The sequence below is a fragment of the Cygnus olor genome, chromosome Z, assembly GCF_009769625.2.
Source record: "Cygnus olor isolate bCygOlo1 chromosome Z, bCygOlo1.pri.v2, whole genome shotgun sequence".
Classification (NCBI taxonomy): Eukaryota; Metazoa; Chordata; class Aves; order Anseriformes; family Anatidae; genus Cygnus; species Cygnus olor.
This window is the reverse complement of record NC_049198.1, coordinates 10,002,693-10,022,482: the sequence shown is the minus strand read 5'-3', so window position 1 is coordinate 10,022,482 and position 19,790 is coordinate 10,002,693. Positions and strand designations below refer to the sequence as shown.

General features: G+C 46.3%; 1 long non-coding RNA gene across 1 annotated transcript; it reads right to left on the bottom strand.

Moving 5' to 3' along the window:
• Positions 1 to 2,058: 2,058 nt before the first annotated feature.
• LOC121061421 lies at positions 2,059 to 18,619 on the bottom strand. Its single transcript, XR_005815086.1, has 3 exons — positions 18,325 to 18,619; positions 11,620 to 11,626; positions 2,059 to 2,068 (listed from the first exon to the last, which is right to left on the bottom strand). It is a non-coding gene; the product is annotated as an uncharacterized LOC121061421 (long non-coding RNA).
• Positions 18,620 to 19,790: the final 1,171 nt, after the last annotated feature.

Below are 19,790 nucleotides of genomic sequence, written 5' to 3'. Positions count from 1 at the left end.
GGCATTCGAATAGTAAATTGTTAGGCCGTAATAACGGAGTTATTATTAATGGGGTGCTCTCAGACCCCAGGGGTGTCATGGCCGACCAGTGTGGCCTTCCTGCTGGGAAGCTGCCATGTGGAGTGCTCCTGGGGGTGCTCTCGGAGCATGAGCCCAAGCCTGGGGAGTTCTCAGCACTGCTGAGGCATTTTCTACTCCAGGGCCACCACTTGTGCCCTTTGGGGCCTGCCTCAGTACCAGCTCTGTTTGATGTTATTGTCCTCTCCGTGCTGGTGGTCCCCTCCTCCTGGGGCAGTGCTCGCTGTGATGGGTGCTCTGTGCCAAGCTGGTCCCCACTGTGCTGCAGCCTCTTGCTGTGGATGTGCAGCTCCAGGGCCTCGTGCTGCTCCTCAGACATGAACCTGGTCTCGGTGCTGTGAAAGTAGATGGGAACTGGGAGGGAGCGTGGTGTCCTGGAGGCCACTGGGCAGGTGATGGATGCCCCAAGCTCCTTCTGCTTGACCTGGTCCGGATGGAGGAGGGATTTGGGCTTGAGGAAGCGGACACAGGGACTTCGTGCTGGTAGGCGGCAGACCCAGCACAGGGATTTTCAGACATTTTGGACATTTTTGGACAAAAAGGACTCTTTCCTTTTTTGTAATCCTGAATTTCCATCATGGATGGCTTGGGCACTCTCATACCCTGCGGGCACTGGTTCTGTGTGGAGAGTCCTATTGGTTTCCCCATGCTTTTATCCGTGCCAATGGAAGACTGTAACTTGTGGTTGCTCACAGACTTGCCATGATCAGCGTTTCTCCGGATTGTAGATGGTCCTTCTGTTGGTCCTGCAGCCACTTTGGCCATGCCAGGAACAGCTGAAGAGGCCATGGACAATCCATGAGGTCCCAGGAATTCTTTTTCTCTGTGTGCCTGCCCCTTCATCCTTCTGAAAGAAGCTGTGGCGGTTGGTCTTCTCAGGGCTGAAGAGGGCTCTTCCTGTCTCGTCCAGTACAGGAGGCTGCTGTTTAAACCCAGGACGAGGGGTAACGGACACAAACTGAAGCACAGGAGGTCCTGGCTGAATATGAGAGGGCATTTCTTTACTGTGAGGGTGACCGAGCACTTGAACAGGTTGCCCAGAGAGGTTGTGGAGTCTCCTTCTCTGGAGATATTCTAAGAAATGTGCCTGGATGCCATCGTGTGCAATGTGCTCTGTGTGATTCTGCTCGGCAGGGGGTTTTGACTAGATGATCTTCAGAGGTCCCTTCCAACCTCAGCCATTCTGTGATTCTGTGACCACCCTCTCAGTGAAGAACTGGTCCCAACCACCCAGCCTCACCCTCCCCTGTCACAGCTCCGTGCACTTCCCTCAGTCCTGTTACTGTCCTCTGGCAGCTCAGCGCCTGCCCCTCTACTCCCCGTATGAGGAAGCTGCAGGCCGCCATGAGGCCTCCTCTCAGCCTCCTCTAAGCTGGGAAGGAGCTCTTTATTACTTCTGGTCCCACTTGATGGCAGAATTCTCAGCACAACTGCTTGACTTTTGCTAAAATGAGCAGTCAAGGAAGGGCTTTATTAAGGGCCGGTGTCATGGGGCAATAATGCTGTCTCCGCAGGCCTGGCGGGACCGACCCACGCACTCAGGCAGCCCCTTCTTGCTGCTTCCTTTCCAAAGCCTGCACTTCAGGCAAGACTGCAGATTTTCCTCACTCTGCAGTCTGGCTTTGTACACTAAAGAGTTGCTCTTCTCCTTTTTAAAGTTCTCTTTCACTCTGCTCTTTCTCTCTTGGCCATTTTCATCAGCTTTACCTCTTGCTGAGTGATGGCTTGCTACCATTTAATGCACATAATCATAGCACCAACAGTGATTAGTTGAGCAGTCATGCAGGTTACAGCTACAGTCATCAGCCCTCTGCATACGTATTTGAGCAATACATTGAGAACATTTTCAAAGCATCTGCCAGTGCCTGGTCCCCCCCAAGAGCAAGAACGTGTTTCCCTTGAGAGTCCTTCTGTTTTTTTTTTTTTTTTTTTTTTTTTTTTTTTTTAAATTTGCTTTTTACTTTTGTCTTGGACTACATAATGGCAACCACTGCTTTTCACAAGGTCAACAAGAGCTCCTTTGGCACCTGACACATGGTCTAATACCACTGTGTGTTGTATTGCTATTTGAAATCTCGACGTGACCTCTGTTTGTGAAGTTTTTCTGCACTCTACTGGAGCATTTGTGATACTTTCTATTTCCCTGCATAGGTTTGCCGTTGTCTTTTCTCATGCCGTTAGTCCTAACTGTGGCAAGAGTGCTCTGGTGAATCTGTGCAAGTTTCTTGGGAGGTTGACCAGAGGGTCACTGCTGTTTGCATTTGTGTCTGTGTTTCTGTTCTTCACCCAGATGGGTGTTGGCCTTTGAATTTGCCTAGCTAAGGTGGCCTGTCTTCTTGAAAGCCAGTAAAATAACCTAAAGCGCCCCTTGCCCTGTTTCCTGCCCATGAGTTCAGGTTGGTGGGGGTTGCTGCCCAATGATCACACCTTCCTGCCACTTGTAGGGCCATGGAAACAAGAGCAGAAATCTGCTTGATTTCCTTCTGTTGCACCTGCCTGTATCTGTTGAAGAGCTGAGTTACTTTACCAGCTTTCTGCTCATTTGCTGTGGGTATGTAGAAACAAGTACGCTTCTAGTTCCTGGAAATGGAAGCTCCATATTTTGGCAAAACTGATTATGTTTTATTATGAACCACAGTAATGTCTTGAAAGAATTTTCGTATTTCTAGCTCTCTAGCCAGTGTAGCAGGAGCAATGGCAGGACTATGCGTAAAATCCTGCAGCAAGCACGTAAACGCATATTGTAGTCCCTGCCAGGTACAAGCAGGTCCCTCCCTATCTGTCTCCAGTGTTGGAATCATAAAAAACACATCCTACATGTCTACTGTGTCCATCCGTGGAAAGGCCCGTTCATTAGAAAAATAGACTTTATCAGTTCAGCTGGGAATAGACAAAGTAACCAGTGCAGTGGCAGCATTCAGGGCTGTGTAATCTGTGGGTCGCCACGTGCCCTTTTGTGGGCATGAAAGTTGTGGTTTTGCAGGGGAAAATGCCACTAACCTTGCATATTCAAAAGTGATTGTGCAGGCATAATGGTGGTATAACAGTGCCGAGTATGTTAAGAAGGTAGGGGGACAGTGGAGGTTCCCAGTGTCTAGTCAAGACAGAAGAAGTCCCTCTAGTCACAAGAGAAGAAGGGAAAAAAAAACAAAAACAAAAACAGGAACAACAACTAAAGGAGACATTAAAAGTCGGTCAAATAAAATTGTACATATATGGTATAGTAATAAGCGTCAAGTAGGTTGCAAACCTGTAGTGCTCAGCCAATGAGGAAATGGGAGGAATCAAACTTTGGATAATAGGGGCTATAAGGTTATGATACACCTCTGCTGCGCGCTCCTGCTTGTAGGGCGCCCACCACTGCAATCACCAATAAAAATGCTAGTTCAGTGAGATCCTCGCCTGAGCCTGTGTTATTGGCTGCAGGTTGTTTCTCAGTCTTTGGAGCCTCTGTGGTCAACGCAGGGGAACTGTAGTCTTTAACAGATCATTATGTCTCTCAACCTGTCTGGAGGCTTCTGGATGATATGGGCTGTGACACACCCATTCAATGCAGTGTTTCTTGGTCCAGGAGCTCAGAAGAGTATTTTGGGAATGATTCCCATTCTCCGACTGAGTACAAATACCAGGTTAGTCTCATGACCAGCAATTTCATCATATCATAAGACAGTGTTACACCGCATAGTAACATACCTATGACGTCGCTGCCATCACTGAAACGTGGTGGGACCACTCCCATGACTGGAGTGCTGCAATGACTGGCTATAGGATCTTCAGAAGGGACAGGCGGCGCAGAAGGGGTGGTGGTGTGGCTCTCTATATTAGAGCCACTATTATTAGCCATTATTAACTATATGCCATTATTAACTGTATGAAGTTCAGCAAGGCCAAGTGCCGGGTCCTGCACCTGGGGCACAACAACCCCAAGCAGCGCTAAAGGCTGGGAGAGGAGTGGTTAGAAAGCTGCCTGGCTGAGAAGGACCTGGGAGTATTGGTTGATAGTCGGCTGAATATGAGCCAGCAGTGCGCTCAGGTGGCCAAGAAGGCCGACAGCATCCTGGCTTGTATAAGAAGCAGTGTGGCTAGCAGGACTAGGGAAGTGATTGTCCCCCTGTACTCGGCTCTGGTGAGGCCGCACCTCGAGTACTGTGTTCAGTTTTGAGCCCCTCGCTACAAGAAGGACATGGAGGTGCTCGAGCGAGTCCAGAGAAGGGCAGCGAAGCTGGTGAGGGGTCTGGAGAACAAGTCTTACAAGGAGCAGCTGAGGGAGCTGGGATTGTTCAGCCTGGAGAAGAGGAGGCTCAGGGGCGACCTTATCGCACTCTACAGGAACCTTAAAGGAGGCTGTAGCAAGGTGGGGGTTGGTCTATTCTCCCACGTGCCTGCTGACAGGCACCAGGGGAGGTTTAGGTTTGATATTATATTAGGTTGGATATTAGGAAGAACTTCTTTACTGAAAGGGTTGTTAGGCATTGGAATGGGCTGCCCAGGGAAGTGGTTGAGTCACTGTCCCTGGAGGTTTTTAAAAGACGTTTAGATGTAGAGCTTAGCTGTGAGAAACTAAGTTGCGTTTTTGCAGTAGAGAATTACTTTTCTGTATTCCAAGGTAGTTGCATAGTCATAATAAGGAGAAATGCTAAGTAGGTAAGCGGACAGTAGAAGGCCTCACTGTTCCAAAATAAGGTGGAAGCTTGAGAAAAACAGGATGAGCAGTGTGAGAACAGTAAAACAAAGATCACACGTTCTCAAAACATAAAAAAGGAGAAATTAAAGGGTTGAAAAAAAGAACAATTGTACATATATGGTATAGAGGAACGTCGAGTAGCTTGTGAACCTGTAGTACTCAGCCAATGAAGAAACGGGAGGTGATCAGGCGTCGGGTAATAGGGAATAAAAGGTTATATTTGTTTACTAAAATGCACTCCTAATTGACAGGACGCCCGCCATTGCAATCACGAATAAAATAGCTTCACAGAAGATCCTGTCTGAAGAAAATTATTTGAGATGTTTCTCACAATCTGGGGGCTCGTCCGGGATCTTGTCGCCTGCCGAAGATTTCTTGCCACCACAGACAGGAAGGTGCACTCCACTGATTTTAGCAGTCCCGTCAGGGGTGGTGGGTCATCTCGGTATGGCCGGCAAAGGACCAAGACTGTTAATCTGAAGACAGGCTCTGCAAAGCTCTGGGGAGAAGGGAGGCCAGCAATGACATACACAGACAGCCCAGATATAGTTCAGCCCAGACCGGGAACAGGCACAGGGATTACTGCTGGTAACCTGGACCGGGAAGCCGTGCACGGACCGAGGTAAGGGAAGCTTTACCGTGTCTTGCCTCGGGTTGGGTTCGGGGAGACTCTTATGTGGAGTGTGAATGAGACGCACTTATAGTGCAAAGCGAGTGTGGAGTCCTGATCCGCGAGGTTCTGTAGTCCTGCGAGGGGACGAACAAAGTCCCCTTGGCTGGAGAGAGACAAAGCAAAAGAGAGACAAGCGAAAGAGAGTCTCGGGGGTTTGGGCCCTTAGGTGTACGGTACCCTGAGCATGGTGAAGTGAGGTGCTCAGCAGTACACCCCACCTCTGTCCTAATCCTAGGTGAAGGTGTGTGGTACCCTGTGGGTGGTAAAGTCCACAGCATCACGTCAGGAAGAGATGGGGATTAAGGGTTCCAAGAGTCAGCAGGGTGGGGGTGGAGACCCCGGGATTGTGCCTAAAGATAGTCCTTTGGGGAGAATGATAAGGAATTGGGAGAATAATCCAAAAACTAGGGAAAAAGATTAAAGAACAATGGTTAAATATTGTGTAATTGTCTGGCCTAAAAAACCAGTAAGATGAACTTCAGTATTTTGGCCAAAATACGGGTCTGATGAAAATTCAGACTTTAAATTTACATGTAAACAATAAGACTCCTTTTTCAGAGGAGGAGTCAAGTTATGTCCCTCTAATCCTAATATTGCCCCGGAGGCAGCAGCAGGTGCTCCAGGAGGGGAGACAGGGACTGCCATTGACACTGTCCCCCCCTTACCAGCAGAGAGGTTAGGAGTTTTAAGACGGAAATGAAGTCTTTAATTGAGGACCTAGCAGAATAATTAAATCCGTTTCTAAGGCCTAATTTGTATTCCTTGAGTGGGTGGGGGTGTGTGGAATGTCAATCTTGAGTACGTCATTCACTGGATAAGAATGTTTAGGAGGGGATGGATTCGGCAGGCAGCTATGCAAGAATGGGAAAGAACTAACACCCCCTCCCGGACCAAGAGTAATTCCAATAGAGCAGAAATACCTGTTTTAGCCATCCTCCTTGTTTTGGGAGAGTGGGACCTTCCAATATCCCTTTATCTGCTTAGCATACTCCCTACTGTTATGCCACTGTTATGCCTCCACGGTCGCTTTTAAATACGCAAAGGCCCCAAACCTGCAGCTCACACAGCAGGGCAGGAATTGGGGCCTCAGTGCATGTGGAGCTGCAAGGGAGCCAGAATGCTGCCCAAGGCAGGGGCACTGCCTGCAGGTGCAGATGGCAACTGAACCTGCCCAGACTGATTCAGGATCACAAGGCAGGAAACGGAGCTGAAATGATGTGCACAGGGGGCTGCTCCTCCAGCCAGCCACCAGCGCTGGGCAGCATAGTGCATGAGAGCCACCAGATGGGGTATGTCCCACCATCCAGCCAGCAGCAACAGGGATGATCGTTCATGAGAGTCTTCTTGACCAGACAAGGGGTGATGTCGGTGGAAGGACCTGTCCCAGCAGACTCTTGGATTGTCCACGGCCCTCCCTGTGCTTCCCAGCCCAGCCAACACAGTACTGCAAAAAGACCGGGGCTGCAGAACTGACTTTGTCATCATCCTGGCCCCTGCCACAAGGTACATGTGCTCATGGCACTTGTGCCAAGCCTGTGGCAGCCAGGGTACTGGAGCAGTACCGACCAGCAACAGCATCCACTCCATCTGGGGAGCGGAGGGGAAGGTGCTGATCTCTGCTCTGTGGGGTGAGCAACAGGACCTGAGGGAACAGCATGGAGCTGTGACAGGGGAGGGTCAGGCTGGGTGTTAGGAAAAGGTTCTTCACCAAAGAGGATGGTTGGGCACTGGAACAGGGTCCCCAGGGATGTGGTCACAGCAGTGAGCCTGTCAGAGTTCATGCAGTGTTTAGACAATGCTCTCAGACATTGGGTTTGGTTTTTTGGTCCTTTGTGGAGCCAGGAGTTGGACTCGATGATCCAGGTGGGTCCCTTCTAACTTGGGATATTCTATGATTCTATGGAAGATTGAGGCCCTTGTTGGCATAGTATCCACCAAGAGCTCTTCTCTCCCAAGTTGGTAGTGTGAGAAAAATATCAAATAATTTTCTTCAGACAGGATCTTCTGTGAAGCTATTTTATTCATGATTGCAATGGCGGGCGTCCTGCCAATTAGGAGTGCATTTTTGTAAACAAATCATAACCTTTTATTCCCTATTACCCAACACCTGATCACCTCCCCTGTTTCCTCATTGGCTGAGTACTACAGGTTCACAAGCTACTCAACGCTCCTCTGTACCATATATGTACAATTTTTCTTTTTTTTTTTTTCAACCCTTTAATTTCTCCTTTTTCCCTTTTTCCCTTTCCTATGTTTTGAGAATGTGTGATCTTTGTTTTACTGTTCTCACACTGCTCATCCTGTTTTTCTCAAGCTTCCACCTTATTTTGGAACAGTGAGGCCTTCTACTGTCCACTTACCTACTTAGCATTTCTCCTTGTGATGACTACACAACTACCTTGGAATACAGAAAATTAGTTCTCTACTGCAAAAACACAACTTAGTTTCTCAAAATTCCCCCCTCTTCTTTTCTTACTTCTATTGTTGTTTTTGCACCTCTTCACATACCGCACTCTTGAGTTTTTCCAACATTAAGGTGCAATACTCTTCTTCGTATGTCATGGGGGATGGTAGGTGTACAATGCCATTATTATTACAATACCAACTCATAGCTGTTTGAGCCAATTCTATTTAGGTAACCACAAAGTTAGTTTCTCCCAAATATTTCTAAATCCCCTGGAATTGTCATCTTGAGCTACTCTATGTAGGATCTTGTTGTGTTTTTTTTTTTTTTTTTTTCCAAAATATTTTTTAGATCAGTCAGATTTGTCCTATTTGATCTACATATATAGAGCAACTAGTAATAATTACAGTGCATGCTCCTCCTTATGAGGTTACTAATAAATCTAATACCATTTGATTCTAGAGTACTAGTGTTGCAGACTTATCAAACTTATTTTCTAGTTCTTCAATTATAGCTGAGATATTTACAATAGCTTTTTCTAATTCACTCACCCCTAACCAAGGTAAAAACCACCTTGCAAAGCTGGGAAATGCTAGAGAATCTTACTAGAGGATTATCTGGAGTCCACTTAATTCTGCGTGTGGTTTCGAGGGACTTCAGCTTTGTGGGTCTTCAATAATAGTTACATTTGGAATTATTGCACCCAGGGTGCAAGCTCCCTTCCATCCTAGGGGCAACATCTTCCTCACTTTATTGCCACATAGCCAGTACCACCCCTTGCCATTTGGGACAGGCCATCCAGTTACAGGATTCTCATGTTGTATCAGGTGTGCATTATGTACATTAGCATTCCTGTGGCTACCATATTTGGAACAGTATGGATTATTCCCTACTTCATGGATAATATTTCCACACCCAGGGTCAGTAATATTGCCCCCTGAGTTTCTGTCAATGTTGTTTAAAAGGCACCTTTGATAACACGGTATATTGTAGCCAGGATTATGTGTAGGGAGCTCAACTTCAAAATCTATTCCTTCCTGGGACTGAGTATGATCTGTCATTTTTAGAAATCTAGAAAATCCAGACACAGTTGCTGCTGGAAATAGCAATCAGGGACAAGGCCTTTACAATCTTTCTAGGCATCTGGGTGCAAATCCAACAATTATTTTGAGATAGAACTCAAGAGATGTTCTGGATTAATTGGAAATGCTGATTTTTCCCTCCATCCTATCACTAATCCATTGAGAATAGGTATTACTAAGATAAACTTAAAATACATCATTTCTATGTGTATATACACCCCTATAATAATTAAGAAATAATAATTAAGGAATAAAATAAAAATCACAAACTAATAAGGATTCTTCTGGTGGGGATTAAATACCCCCCCCCCCCCCCCCTTTTTCTCCCACATCCAGGGAGTGTTCCCTGGAAACACTCCAGTTCTGTGTAATTCAATCCTTTTTACTCATTAATTCATTAAGAATTCTTCTCAGGAGAAGTTAAATGTTTACAATAGATAGTTTAAACAATTTTAACCTTAAAAGTCTTTGTTAATGCAGTCTCTCAGGTATCAGGGTTATCTGATGTTTTTACCCAGCTATGAGTCCATCCTTTCTCAGCCATTCTTTCTGTTGTTTCAGTAGTCAGGAGCACTTGGAACAGTCTGTCCCACTCAGGTTGCAGTTTTGATTCTCTCCATGCTTGCATCAAAACACAATCTCCTGCTCAGAATGGATGGATCAGGACTTCCAAGGGTGGGGTTTGAGCTAATGATCCCAGGGTCCTGAGAGGTGACAAAGAGGACGACAGCCTGAGTATATAGTTCTTAAGAAAAGCATCTTTTGTCTCAAATTGAGGTAATTCATTCCCTTTGTCCATGTACAGCAATCCAAATAACATTTCATATGGTGAAACTCCCACATCTTTTCTTGGGGTAGTTTGAATTCGGAGAAGTGCCAAAGGTAAGCACTTCGTTCAGGGAAGCTGAGTTTCCAGAACTTAGTCAATTGCTTCTTTACTGTCTGATCTGCTCCACCCTTCCAGAAGAGGAAGGATGACAAGGAGTGTGAAATTTCCACTTAATTCCTAGAGTCCACATTAGCCCTTGCAACATTTCTGACAGAAAGTGATTTCCTTGATCAGAGTCAATATTTTCAACAATTCCATACCTGGGAATTATTTGTTCTAGAATTACTTTAGTTACTATGTTCGCAGTAGCAGATACTGAAGAGAAAGCTTCTACCCACCCTGAGAAGTGATTGACCAAGACTAATAATTATTTAAATCTACCTACTCTAAGGAGTTCTGTAAAATCTACAGGTACATTTTGGAAGCGTTGAATTCCTGGTTCTCGCCCCCCTTTGGGCTGACTGCTGATAATTTTCCCATTTACCTTTTGACATACTACACAACACCAGCATACTTGTTCAGCCACAGTATATATATTCCTACACATATTTCCATAGCACAGCGTCACACATTGCTTGAATTCCCCAGTGACCCTCCTGATGTAAAACAGTTAATATTTGCCCCATTAGAAATTTATTCAGCATTTCTCTCCCATAAGGGAGTATCTATTTTCCTTTGGACTTCGTGACTTCTAATTCCTTAAAAACCTCTTTCTCTTAAAACTTTTTACTTCTTTTTAGTTTTGGGTAGGGGTAGCTCAACAATTCCCTGAATCTCCTCTGGATTTATTCTTCGTTCCCCCTCAGACACTAGATGCCCTAAATATTTGACTTCTCTTTCTACGAACTTTAATTTATTTTCCAATCCTTTCAAGCCCTATTTTCCCAGAAAGTTGAATAACTTGTTAGTGGCTTCCTTCACTCCTGACAATAAAAGATCATCCACATATTGTAACAGTAACACCTCCTCTGGAGGTTGGAATTGCTCCAAAATTTGCTCTAGAACTTGCCCAAATAAGTCGGTGGCCCTGTAAACCCCTGAGGTAAAATTGTCCATCTGTATTGCTGCTTCCGCCCCATTTCAGGATCTTTCCACTCAAAGGCAAATATATCTTTGCTCTCAGGGTCTGAGAGCACCCCATTAATAATAACTCCATTATTACAGCCTAACAATTTACTATTCGAATGCCCAATTTAATTATCAAATCCTTTTTCCAAGGTAGTCCCTGCCTCGGGCACATACAATAATTGTCCAGTGATAATTCTATCCCTAGTCTCAGCTTAGTGTCCCCAAAAAGTAGCACTGTTATCCCAGTCCCTTCTATCCCCATCACATTCAGGGTTTCATTAGTTAATTTAAGCCCTGATACTTTACAGGCCAGTAATGACCTAGCTGCCTCGGTGTATTGGGTTCACATGGCAAGGTTCTGGTGGCGGAGGGGGCTGCAGTGGTAGCCCCTGCGAGAAGAATCTAGTAGCTTCCCCGTGGCAGATAAGGGCCAGTTTCAGCCGGCTCCAAAGGGGCCCACTGCTGCCCAGAGCCAAGCCGTGAGCAATGCAGTTTAAATCTCTATGAGAGCACAACCAAGAAAAGGGGAAAAAAAAAAAAAAAAAAAAGATGCACAACAGCAGCTGGGAGAGTGAGGAGTGAGAAACCTCCCTGCAGACACCAAGCTCAGTACAGAGGAGGGGGACTGCAGTGCAGAGGTGCTCCAGGTGCCACAGAGAGGCCCCTGGTGGGGAAGGCAGACCCCCCGCAGCCCACGGTGTACCACTGCGGATCAGATCTCCATGCTGCAGCCCGTGGAGAGGAGCCCATGCAGGAGCAGGTGAATGCGGGGGTGGACCCCAGGGGGTCCCAAACCCAGACTAACCCCCTCCTGATGAATAGACCCCGTGGCACAGACCCACACCTGGAGCACCAAAGAACCCCAAAAAACCCGTTTTTTTTTTTTTGCTGCCTGTGGAGAAACCCACACAGGACCAGCCCAGGAAGGTCGGCACCCCACAAGAGGGACCCCACACCAGAGCAGGGGGGAGAGTGACCGTGAAGGAGCAGTGAAAACAAAGCACCACGGCCTGACTGCAGCCCCCACTCCCAGCCCCCCCACGCCACTCAGGGCAGGGAAGAGGTGGAAGAGAGTGGATGGGGGAAGGTGCCCCCAGCTTGTTTCTCTGTTTCTCACCGCTCCAGTCTGTCAGCAATAGGTAATAAATTCTTATTAATCTTCCTATGCTAAGTCTGTTTTGCCCATGACCATAATTGCAGAGTGATCCCCACTGAGGTACGCTTGAGGAACCCTTGAGGTACACTTTTTCATTTATCAGGGAACTAGCTTTCTGAGAAGCCCTGACTCCCCTATTCTGAATTTATAACAGCAATGTCTCCTCCTTCTTCCACTGCGGATATTCCTATTTGAAGTGGCCGGCTTGGCCACGCTTAAAACATCTTCTCAAAGCCTGTCCCTGCTAGGATTTAGGCTGCAACATAGGTAGCTTTCCTTGTCTGCCCTTCCTTTATCTCTCTTCTTCTCCCTTCCATCCTGGGCCCAACTCCTCCCCAAAGTCCCTCTATCTCCAACCCTCTGCCTCACTACCTCCCATACGCTGTGAATACCATTTGTTTCGCTCTCTGCTTTTCCTTCTCACCTCCCCTCCTGGCAAACACCTTCATACTACCTACACTGCTCCCTCCATTCTCCCAACTTCTGGAGCTTTTTTTTTTTTTTTTTTTTTTTTTTTTTTTTATCTGGCCAGGCTTTAATCACAAAATGAACTTTAAAGAACTCTTGGGCTACCAGGTCCTCAGGATTCATCCCCGAGTACTTTCTCATTCTGACCCCGAGTCTCTCGTACTATTTCTATGTTGTGGGTTGCTATTATCTTAGTTGGATAATATAGTTGGATATATAATATCAGGGGGCAATATTACTGACCCTGGGTGTGGAAATATTATCCATGAAGTAGGGAATAATCCATACTGTTCCAAATATGGTAGCCACAGGAATGCTAATGTACATAATGCACACCTGATACAACATGAGAATCCTGTAACTGGATGGCCTGTCCCAAATGGCAAGGGGTGGTACTGGCTATGTGGCAATAAAGTGAGGAAGATGTTGCCCCTAGGATGGAAGGGAGCTTGCACCCTGGGTGCAATAATTCCAAATGTAACTATTATTGAAGACCCACAAAGCTGAAGTCCCTCGAAACCACACGCAGAATTAAGTGGACTCCAGATAATCCTCTAGTAAGATTCTCTAGCATTTCCCAGCTTTGCAAGGTGGTTTTTACCTTGGTTAGGGGTGAGTGAATTAGAAAAAGCTATTGTAAATATCTCAGCTATAATTGAAGAACTAGAAAATAAGTTTGATAAGTCTGCAACACTAGTACTCTAGAATCAAATGGTATTAGATTTATTAGTAACCTCATAAGGAGGAGCATGCACTGTAATTATTACTAGTTGCTCTATATATGTAGATCAAATAGGACAAATCTGACTGATCTAAAAAATATTTTGGAAAAAAAAAAAAAAAAACACAACAAGATCCTACATAGAGTAGCTCAAGATGACAATTCCAGGGGATTTAGAAATATTTGGGAGAAACTAACTTTGTGGTTACCTAAATAGAATTGGCTCAAACAGCTATGAGTTGGTATTGTAATAATAATGGCATTGTACACCTACCATCCCCCGTGACATACGAAGAAGAGTATTGCACCTTAATGTTGGAAAAACTCAAGAGTGCGGTATGTGAAGAGGTGCAAAAACAACAATAGAAGTAAGAAAAGAAGAGGGGGGAATTTTGAGAAACTAAGTTGTGTTTTTGCAGTAGAGAACTAATTTTCTGTATTCCAAGGTAGTTGTGTAGTCATCACAAGGAGAAATGCTAAGTAGGTAAGTGGACAGTAGAAGGCCTCACTGTTCCAAAATAAGGTGGAAGCTTGAGAAAAACAGGATGAGCAGTGTGAGAACAGTAAAACAAAGATCACACATTCTCAAAACATAGGAAAGGGAAAAAGGGAAAAAGGAGAAATTAAAGGGTTGAAAAAAAAAAAAGAAAAATTGTACATATATGGTACAGAGGAGCGTTGAGTAGCTTGTGAACCTGTAGTACTCAGCCAATGAGGAAACAGGGGAGGTGATCAGGTGTTGGGTAATAGGGAATAAAAGGTTATGATTTGTTTACAAAAATGCACTCCTAATTGGCAGGACGCCCGCCATTGCAATCATGAATAAAATAGCTTCACAGAAGATCCTGTCTGAAGAAAATTATTTGATATTTTTCTCACAATACCAACTTGGGAGAGAAGAGCTCTTGGTGGATACTATGCCAACAAGGGCCTCAATCTTCCATAGAATCATAGAATATCCCAAGTTAGAAGGGACCCACCTGGATCATCGAGTCCAACTCCTGGCTCCACAAAGGACCAAAAAACCAAACCCAATGTCTGAGAGCATTGTCTAAACACTGCATGAACTCTGACAGGCTCACTGCTGTGACCACATCCCTGGGGACCCTGTTCCAGTGCCCAACCATCCTCTTTGGTGAAGAACCTTTTCCTAACACCCAGCCTGACCCTCCCCTGTCACAGCTCCATGCTGTTCCCTCAGGTCCTGTTGCTCACCCCACAGAGCAGAGATCAGCACCTTCCCCTCCGCTCCCCAGATGGAGTGGATGCTGTTGCTGGTCGGTACTGCTCCAGTACCCTGGCTGCCACAGGCTTGGCACAAGTGCCATGAGCACATGTACCTTGTGGCAGGGGCCAGGATGATGACAAAGTCAGTTCTGCAGCCCCGGTCTTTTTGCAGTACTGTGTTGGCTGGGCTGGGAAGCACAGGGAGGGCCGTGGACAATCCAAGAGTCTGCTGGGACAGGTCCTTCCACCGACATCACCCCTTGTCTGGTCAAGAAGACTCTCATGAACGATCATCCCTGTTGCTGCTGGCTGGATGGTGGGACATACCCCATCTGGTGGCTCTCATGCACTATGCTGCCCAGCGCTGGTGGCTGGCTGGAGGAGCAGCCCCCTGTGCACATCATTTCAGCTCCGTTTCCTGCCTTGTGATCCTGAATCAGTCTGGGCAGGTTCAGTTGCCATCTGCACCTGCAGGCAGTGCCCCTGCCTTGGGCAGCATTCTGGCTCCCTTGCAGCTCCACATGCACTGAGGCCCCAATTCCTGCCCTGCTGTGTGAGCTGCAGGTTTGGGGCCTTTGCGTATTTAAAAGCGACCGTGGAGGCATAACAGTGGCATAACAGTAGGGAGTATGCTAAGCAGATAAAGGGATATTGGAAGGTCCCACTCTCCCAAAACAAGGAGGATGGCTAAAACAGGTATTTCTGCTCTATTGGAATTACTCTTGGTCCGGGAGGGGGTGTTAGTTCTTTCCCATTCTTGCATAGCTGCCTGCCGAATCCATCCCCTCCTAAACATTCTTATCCAGTGAATGACGTACTCAAGATTGACATTCCACACACCCCCACCCACCCAAGGAATACAAATTAGGCCTTAGAAACGGATTTAATTATTCTGCTAGGTCCTCAATTAAAGACTTCATTTCCGTCTTAAAACTCCTAACCTCTCTGCTGGTAAGGGGGGGACAGTGTCAATGGCAGTCCCTGTCTCCCCTCCTGGAGCACCTGCTGCTGCCTCCGGGGCAATATTAGGATTAGAGGGACATAACCTGACTCCTCCTCTGAAAAAGGAGTCTTATTGTTTACATATAAATTTAAAGTCTGAATTTTCATCAGACCCGTATTTTGGCCAAAATACTGAAGTTCATCTTACTGGTTTTTTAGGCCAGACAATTACACAATATTTAACCATTGTTCTTTAATCTTTTTCCCTAGTTTTTGGATTATTCTCCCAATTCCTTATCATTCTCCCCAAAGGACTATCTTTAGGCACAATCCCGGGGTCTCCACCCCCACCCTGCTGACTCTTGGAACCCTTAATCCCCATCTCTTCCTGACGTGATGCTGTGGACTTTACCACCCACAGGGTACCACACACCTTCACCTAGGATTAGGACAGAGGTGGGGTGTACTGCTGAGCACCTCACTTCACCATGCTCAGGGTACCGTACACCTAAGGGCCCAAACCCCCGAGACTCTCTTTCGCTTGTCTCTCTTTTGCTTTGTCTCTCTCCAGCCAAGGGGACTTTGTTCGTCCCCTCGCAGGACTACAGAACCTCGCGGATCAGGACTCCACACTCGCTTTGCACTATAAGTGCGTCTCATTCACACTCCACATAAGAGTCTGCCCGAACCCAACCCGAGGCAAGACACGGTAAAGCTTCCCTTACCTCGGTCCGTGCACGGCTTCCCGGTCCAGGTTACCAGCAGTAATCCCTGTGCCTGTTCCCGGTCTGGGCTGAACTATATCTGGGCTGTCTGTGTATGTCATTGCTGGCCTCCCTTCTCCCCAGAGCTTTGCAGAGCCTGTCTTCAGATTAACAGTCTTGGTCCTTTGCCGGCCATACCGAGATGACCCACCACCCCTGACGGGACTGCTAAAATCAGTGGAGTGCACCTTCCTGTCTGTGGTGGCAAGAAATCTTCGGCAGGCGACAAGATCCCGGACGAGCCCCCAGATTGTGAGAAACATCTCAAATAATTTTCTTCAGACAGGATCTTCTGTGAAGCTATTTTATTCGTGATTGCAATGGCGGGCGTCCTGTCAATTAGGAGTGCATTTTAGTAAACAAATATAACCTTTTATTCCCTATTACCCGACGCCTGATCACCTCCCGTTTCTTCATTGGCTGAGTACTACAGGTTCACAAGCTACTCGACGTTCCTCTATACCATATATGTACAATTGTTCTTTTTTTCAACCCTTTAATTTCTCCTTTTTTATGTTTTGAGAACGTGTGATCTTTGTTTTACTGTTCTCACACTGCTCATCCTGTTTTTCTCAAGCTTCCACCTTATTTTGGAACAGTGAGGCCTTCTACTGTCCGCTTACCTACTTAGCATTTCTCCTTATTATGACTATGCAACTACCTTGGAATACAGAAAAGTAATTCTCTACTGCAAAAACGCAACTTAGTTTCTCACAGCTAAGCTCTACATCTAAACGTCTTTTAAAAACCTCCAGGGACAGTGACTCAACCACTTCCCTGGGCAGCCCATTCCAATGCCTAACAACCCTTTCAGTAAAGAAGTTCTTCCTAATATCCAACCTAATATAATATCAAACCTAAACCTCCCCTGGTGCCTGTCAGCTGGCACGTGGGAGAATAGACCAACCCCCACCTTGCTACAGCCTCCTTTAAGGTTCCTGTAGAGTGCAATAAGGTCGCCCCTGAGCCTCCTCTTCTCCAGGCTGAACAATCCCAGCTCCCTCAGCTGCTCCTTGTAAGACTTGTTCTCCAGACCCCTCACCAGCTTCGCTGCCCTTCTCTGGACTCGCTCGAGCACCTCCATGTCCTTCTTGTAGCGAGGGGCTCAAAACTGAACACAGTACTCGAGGTGCGGCCTCACCAGAGCCGAGTACAGGGGGACAATCACTTCCCTAGTCCTGCTAGCCACACTGCTTCTTATACAAGCCAGGATGCTGTCGGCCTTCTTGGCCACCTGAGCGCACTGCTGGCTCATATTCAGCCGACTATCAACCAATACTCCCAGGTCCTTCTCAGCCAGGCAGCTTTCTAACCACTCCTCTCCCAGCCTTTAGCGCTGCTTGGGGTTGTTGTGCCCCAGGTGCAGGACCCGGCACTTGGCCTTGCTGAACTTCATACAGTTAATAATGGCATATAGTTAATAATGGCTAATAATAGTGGCTCTAATATAGAGAGCCACACCACCACCCCTTCTGCGCCGCCTGTCCCTTCTGAAGATCCTATAGCCAGTCATTGCAGCACTCCAGTCATGGGAGTGGTCCCACCACGTTTCAGTGATGGCAGCGACGTCATAGGTATGTTACTATGCGGTGTAACACTGTCTTATGATATGATGAAATTGCTGGTCATGAGACTAACCTGGTATTTGTACTCAGTCGGAGAATGGGAATCATTCCCAAAATACTCTTCTGAGCTCCTGGACCAAGAAACACTGCATTGAATGGGTGTGTCACAGCCCATATCATCCAGAAGCCTCCAGACAGGTTGAGAGACATAATGATCTGTTAAAGACTACAGTTCCCCTGCGTTGACCACAGAGGCTCCAAAGACTGAGAAACAACCTGCAGCCAATAACACAGGCTCAGGCGAGGATCTCACTGAACTAGCATTTTTATTGGTGATTGCAGTGGTGGGCGCCCTACAAGCAGGAGCGCGCAGCAGAGGTGTATCATAACCTTATAGCCCCTATTATCCAAAGTTTGATTCCTCCCATTTCCTCATTGGCTGAGCACTACAGGTTTGCAACCTACTTGACGCTTATTACTATACCATATATGTACAATTTTATTTGACCGACTTTTAATGTCTCCTTTAGTTGTTGTTCCTGTTTTTGTTTTTGTTTTTTTTCCCTTCTTCTCTTGTGACTAGAGGGACTTCTTCTGTCTTGACTAGACACTGGGAACCTCCACTGTCCCCCTACCTTCTTAACATACTCGGCACTGTTATACCACCATTATGCCTGCACAATCACTTTTGAATATGCAAGGTTAGTGGCATTTTCCCCTGCAAAACCACAACTTTCATGCCCACAAAAGGGCACGTGGCGACCCACAGATTACACAGCCCTGAATGCTGCCACTGCACTGGTTACTTTGTCTATTCCCAGCTGAACTGATAAAGTCTATTTTTCTAATGAACGGGCCTTTCCACGGATGGACACAGTAGACATGTAGGATGTGTTTTTTATGATTCCAACACTGGAGACAGATAGGGAGGGACCTGCTTGTACCTGGCAGGGACTACAATATGCGTTTACGTGCTTGCTGCAGGATTTTACGCATAGTCCTGCCATTGCTCCTGCTACACTGGCTAGAGAGCTAGAAATACGAAAATTCTTTCAAGACATTACTGTGGTTCATAATAAAACATAATCAGTTTTGCCAAAATATGGAGCTTCCATTTCCAGGAACTAGAAGCGTACTTGTTTCTACATACCCACAGCAAATGAGCAGAAAGCTGGTAAAGTAACTCAGCTCTTCAACAGATACAGGCAGGTGCAACAGAAGGAAATCAAGCAGATTTCTGCTCTTGTTTCCATGGCCCTACAAGTGGCAGGAAGGTGTGATCATTGGGCAGCAACCCCCACCAACCTGAACTCATGGGCAGGAAACAGGGCAAGGGGCGCTTTAGGTTATTTTACTGGCTTTCAAGAAGACAGGCCACCTTAGCTAGGCAAATTCAAAGGCCAACACCCATCTGGGTGAAGAACAGAAACACAGACACAAATGCAAACAGCAGTGACCCTCTGGTCAACCTCCCAAGAAACTTGCACAGATTCACCAGAGCACTCTTGCCACAGTTAGGACTAACGGCATGAGAAAAGACAACGGCAAACCTATGCAGGGAAATAGAAAGTATCACAAATGCTCCAGTAGAGTGCAGAAAAACTTCACAAACAGAGGTCACGTCGAGATTTCAAATAGCAATACAACACACAGTGGTATTAGACCATGTGTCAGGTGCCAAAGGAGCTCTTGTTGACCTTGTGAAAAGCAAGTGGTTGCCATTATGTAGTCCAAGACAAAAGTAAAAAGCAAATTTAAAAAAAAAAAAAAAAAAAAAAAAAAAAAAAAAAACAGAAGGACCCTCAAGGGAAACACGTTCTTGCTCTTGGGGGGGACCAGGCACTGGCAGATGCTTTGAAAATGTTCTCAATGTATTGCTCAAATACGTATGCAGAGGGCTGATGACTGTAGCTGTAACCTGCATGACTGCTCAACTAATCACTGTTGGTGCTATGATTATGTGCATTAAATGGTAGCAAGCCATCACTCAGCAAGAGGTAAAGCTGATGAAAATGGCCAAGAGAGAAAGAGCAGAGTGAAAGAGAACTTTAAAAAGGAGAAGAGCAACTCTTTAGTGTACAAAGCCAGACTGCAGAGTGAGGAAAATCTGCAGTCTTGCCTGAAGTGCA